This window comes from Sardina pilchardus, chromosome 11 (assembly GCF_963854185.1).
Source record: "Sardina pilchardus chromosome 11, fSarPil1.1, whole genome shotgun sequence".
Classification (NCBI taxonomy): domain Eukaryota; kingdom Metazoa; phylum Chordata; class Actinopteri; order Clupeiformes; family Clupeidae; genus Sardina; species Sardina pilchardus.
Genome location: NC_085004.1, coordinates 6,240,214 through 6,246,213, shown reverse-complemented (window position 1 = coordinate 6,246,213; position 6,000 = coordinate 6,240,214).

Below are 6,000 nucleotides of genomic sequence, written 5' to 3'. Positions count from 1 at the left end.
TTGCTTTCTGGTTAAGCAGCCTTGTTCTGGTCCTGCTGGCTAGGTCTGTGGACACTGTTTGCCGTTGGTAAAGAGCAGTAGCAGTAGCATGTAGAGTCCTTTTACCATCAGATGTGTCTTCATTGAAATCACTGTTGTCCACAGCAAAAAATATGAATGTTCCCACTCTCATGTTTGCAGGCAAGTAGGCACCCTGCTCCCTGGTCAGCTCCATGACTGAGTTAGCCAGCTGTGTCTCAAGTCTGAGGATCCGATCATAATCAACAGACAAACCAGAACCATGGAGGAAGTCAAGAAGCTTCTTACTTCTTGTTGATTGATGAACTGCTATGCCTACAGCTAGCTGCTGTGGCCATTCTAGGTGATGGCGGAATGGTGCGTTGGGATGTTTTTCTGTGTACATTACTTGACGCTTTGTCTTGAAAGAGTACATGAGATTCTGACTCAAAGCAAGGACATCTCTGTGAGCAGAGGCTGTGCGCATAGTCTCTTGTCTAATGCTTGAAGTTGGTCCTTCAAGTACCCAGCGGAGAAATGTGTACAACTCTTTGGGGACGCTGTTTTCAGCATCAACGGTGCTAAGCTCTCCTTCAAATTTCCAAGGTTGTTTGATATGAGCAGCAATGGCATCTCGCAGAATAGATGCGCTCTCAAACAACTTGTGTATGTCATCATGAGTTGTTTTAGTTGTCACTTCTTCCACCGCTGCATCACACACTTTAGACAAACATACAAGATCAGGAGCATTGCGAGCCTTTGTCTTAATGAACTGGACATTCTGAATGTGAGAGGTAAGTTTCTGTTTAATGTTCTTTGTAGTTGTCTGTACATTATGTACACCATTTGTTTCAAGAATGGTGGAATAGGCTGACTTGAGGTCAGTCATATTGATGACCTCTCCAGCCTGCAAGCCACATCGAACTAAGCCAATAAACTCAATATCTGATGCTACCACCCCAACATTATGTTCCACCTTTTCAAACTCCTTACTTTCATCACATGTCCTTTTATTTCGTTGAACATTCTGCACCCAGCATTTTAGGTGATACTTGACATCAATTGCGCGTGCATCATCTGCAGTGATGGCAGCACTTAGCTGTACTTTCCACTGTTGGTTGTTGCTCTTTTGCACAGCTTCTTTCAGTTGTTTGCCTGCATTAAAAGAGGACACCTCATGAAGACTATCTTTGGTCTGCTTCTGACAAAAAAAAACACATTTCCTTAATGGCTGCAGCTGCTGCTGAGCGAGTGTATAAAGTCTCGCCGGATGAGCATGATGGCGTTGCAGCTGTTTCTGCTGGACCTGTCGATGGCCTACCACGCCGTGTCTGGAGATTCTCTAGCTTACCCTCCTCACATGCTCTTTGGTAGCGAATCTTAGCACGCTGCAGATGCTGACTGTTACAGGTTGATTTGTAACAGTTCCTGTGCCATACAGCACTATTCTGCTGCAGATCACTTGCACTGTATGGTTGTAGCTGTTTACTTATCTGTGGGTAATCGGCATCTCCATATTTTCCTCTCTCATGGACAAAAGACAGAAATTTTGAATATGTTTCCAGTGAGGGCTGATGTACCAGTTCAGACATGTCTGCTTTCTGACACTGGATACATAGCTGAAAGTCGACTTCTGATCTTGCTTCAGAGAATATCTTGCTTGACATCTCGAAACATGCAATGCATCAAACTGAAGTCACTAATCCTTTATATATCAAATACTGTACCTCGAAACAGGCACTGAACTGACTGAGTTGTAAGACAGCTACAGAAAAATATACTAATGGAATGAATCCAAGCAAGTTAAATGCTTAACATGAAAACGTAACATGAAAAAGGATAATCAGTCAATTCTCTTTTTTTTTTGAACCACGTGTAACCATCAACAGCAAAAAAACCCCGTCATGTCGGTCAATTATGACTGGAACACTGGTAATAGTAGACTAAACATGAAACATGAATATCTATAATGTCGGATAAAAAGATATTTTATTGCAGTCAGGCAGTGTTGGCAAAAAAATCAGTCACTATTTGCTCGCTGAAAAGTCGCTAAAAGTCGCTAGATGACATCATGACGTTACGCATAGTCACGTACAGCACGAATATGCCCACATGTCTACGTTCATAATACAAACAGGCAGTGCTAGTTATTTTTAGGAGATCAGAGCTAATCTGCAGCCCTGCTTAACCGTGGGAAACGCTTCTGACGGTGGCACAGAGTTATAATTACTGGTATGTTGAAAAACAATGATTCTGTCACTGAAAAGGCATATTTTTAAAAGTCGTCAGATTAACCAAAAAGACGCTTAAGTCGCTAGATGAAGTTTTAAAGTGGCTTGTTTTCCATTAGCATACCGATAAGTCTCCCAAAGTGTCCAGCTGGAGACTCCAAATGGTACTTTGCAAAAACGCCTAGGCATGCCCACATATAAAATGGTGTAGAGAGCACAAATTTTGAGATATTGTAATGAAACTTGAAATTAAAGTTCTTAGGACTTGTTGCCTTTGTTTAATTATGTCTAAAACCTTTTTCCTCACAGTAAAAGGTCTGTTTAATAGATATACATTTTATTTTTTTTAGGCGAGGGACAAAAATTATAAAAAATTACAATAATTCTTAATCTACAGGTTTCACCAGAACAATTTACAGTGAATCTGACTATATATGAAGGAAATAGAGAATGTCTGCTTTACAAAAGTGGTCTTATTTTGTCAATAGCACAAAGGGCTGGGGTGCAGTTACAATTTCAATTTGGATTGCTTTTCAGGCGTTTTTTCAGGCACATCATCAGGAATGTTAAGGGGTTTAAGGCACTAAAAGTCAAAAGAAAAAATGGAGACATGTTTTTTTTCATTCCTTAGACCCTATAGAATGAAGATATGAATGTCTCCAAAAATTAACATCCAAATCCCACAGGCCCCCAAATCGGATACATAGGCTCTCACACTATAAGACTGACGTATATTTTTGAGTGTTGGTAGTTTCTTGGGTGTAATATAAGCATAGCTCATCTGAAGTAGCCTAAATCATATATTTTTGGAAAGCTTGAGGAGTGTAGATGTGATTTAAGCTGTAATACCCTTTGAACGCTTGGGGTGTGAATGCGATTTAAGTTACAAGTTATATTCCTCTCTTCTGTGTGCTTGAGAGGACCATAGGTCAGGATGACATCACCATTACGACTATATTTTTGAGTGGTGGTAGTTTTTTGGGTGTTGGGATTTTGTATTTAGCATAGCAAACACCATATCAATCCCTGCAACACCCTATAATAATATGAATGAATTTCATAGTATCAATAGTATTAGTTATAAATTATATAGGCCTACCTTGCATTGACAGATTTGCCCAATTATGTAATGTTAATTCAACTTCATTGCTAGCAAAATTACCATAGAGTCAAGCCATTTATTAGACATAAAAGCCTGAATAAACTAGCCTGGCAAGCCAAACTACACAGAAATGTATAGTCTGGGGTCTGACCATTCACAGAGTTGAAGCCTGTGGGTGGGATGAACAGTTGTCTTTCAAACTGCCTCTGCATGTAATAGGCCAGCATTTGTGACCAATCGTAGCCGGTCGGCAAAACAGCAAATACATCCTTCTTTAAAACGAATGACTTGAGTGCTTCTTTCTGCTCAAACTTCAAAGAAAAGCCCAAGTCTAACTCTTCCAAAGCCGATTCAAACGAGCGCGCTTCGTTAGCCTCATCCATCTTTTGTTTTTCTCTATGGTTGTACAGTCTCAAACCCAACTCGTCGAACGAGGACGCATGGTCCAGCCCCCAGGTGTCTTATCGGAAGCCGATGGTGAGCTAAGGCGGGCTCAAGGACTCCGTACACAGATAGAGCGTTCTGATTGGCTAGGCTGAACTCGAGCCTAGCGCAGGCTTGTCCTCAACGGTGCGACCCTAGACCATCCCGCTAGGCAAAAATATTTTAGCGGGCGCGTCTAGATTTCTAGGCAATGAATAAACCAGTTGAGCAACCAAACAATACGGTGCTGGGTAATGTGGCGTAGTCTGTCATTTTTTCCCGATCTAAAGTTTGGCAAATGCACAAATCAATATGAAATGCATGCATTTATAAACCAGATGAACAACCTGAATAAACCAGATGAGCAACCAAACAATACGGTGCAGGGTAATATATGGCGTAGGCTACCACTTTCCCTCCCGATTTCATCAGTTTTGCAAATGCACAATTCAATATAATAACAACGCAACGAAACGCAGCTCACTTCCTTTCCCCGATTTGAATTCTTTGTTTTACTTCGTCACTGCTCGGTAATTTCCGTTTCTGATCGCTGATTGGATTCTGGGATCCTAATGTGTTTGTATCGTGGTCAACAATGGGAATGCGTGATAACAGCCTTCTGAACCTGCTAGCACTAGAAGCGCCAAGCACCGGTCATTTGACCGCTGACGCGTATTCCTAGAAGCGCCGTGTGGGTTTGACCTAGATATACCTAGAACTGCCGGGCTGCGGTCATTTGACCGCAGCGATTACAAAAAAAAAAAAATCTTTTCACTCGATTAAATTCCAGGACCCTACGTTCACGACTTTTCCTAAATACGCGTGTTTTGTCACCCAGAATTTTTACATGATCAAAAGCACACCGGTACAAGCTAGTTTAGAGCTATTTTGCGCTCACTTATGTGACAACACTATGTTGTCTCGCGTTCGGCCATTTTTGTCCAGGCTGCTATTCTCTTTTCTCACAGCAGATGTCGCAAGGATTTCCTGTCAGTCGGGCATGAGAATAATATTTTACCATAAAACATATCGTTTATATATGTGCAATATGTATTATATATGTGCTTTATTTTAATAACTATTTTTCATTTACATGGCATAGTCTATGGAGGCGATTTACAGTGGTAAAATGCGAGTTTGTTTTGAAAACGTTGCGACAGGCCTACATGTGTAAAACATATTTTCGTCGTAGCCTATTTATGTACGTAGGGCGCGTATGCCTACGTACATTCATAGTTGTATATCTTAGGCTATCTTCTATTTGTAGGCTATCTTTTAAAGCTCAGACTATATCTATGCTAATGTATAAGCATTTTCTTACATATTTGCTGGACAGACTGAGTTACGTCAAGTCAAACCTATCCTAACGCAGTGTTTGTATACTGTCAAGTGGCGCAGCGTTAGCACTCCTGTCTACAACGCCGGAGACCCGTGTTCACATCCTGGCAGGAGCGAAATACAAAATCTTCGATCGAATATACTGACCGTTTTTCAACGTCGATGAACAATTATTTTTTGTTAATGGTTTTTAATAACAAACCTATCTGAAATAAACGGATGAATCACAATATGTTTAGTCCTACCATTAACGAAAAAACATTTCGCCAGCCAATCATTTTCTGCCGCCATCTGACAAACTTTGACTAAGCCAGTTAGACTTTTTGCATCTAAAAATAATTATATCATAGTGACACGCGAAAAAATAAACGATAGCTTAGAAACTAGGCCTGCATGAGATTTTCCCACTGGACACACCACATCAGTATTGTGCTCGTTGCTACGATACAGGACTCACAGTGAGTTGACGACCAATGAAAATGACATGGGGGAAAAGAAGGAAACAAAGTAGAACTACTTCTAGCCTGATTTTGATCTCACCTTAGGCCTACATACTTTCCTAATTCCTACGTTACTCAGACTTTTGTTAAATCGTCAGGGCCCGGTTGCACAAACACCAAAACCAAAGATTGATGATATGAACCAAATATTCTGGAACAGATGGATTTACAGCATTGAGCGTGATAGGCTATTAGGCTACTGCTGCGACTTCCACCGTTTCCTTTCCAGAGATTGCTGCGCGTTCACAACGCAATGAACGCATGCAGTCTACATTGAAGTGAAACGTGCAGAACGTTGTCCAAAACAATACAATAACATTGTGTGTTGATATCTAATACAATATACACATCTGTAGACATGAAGTGGCAACTAAAGCCATTATCAGTCATGAAAACTTTGGCGGCTGCA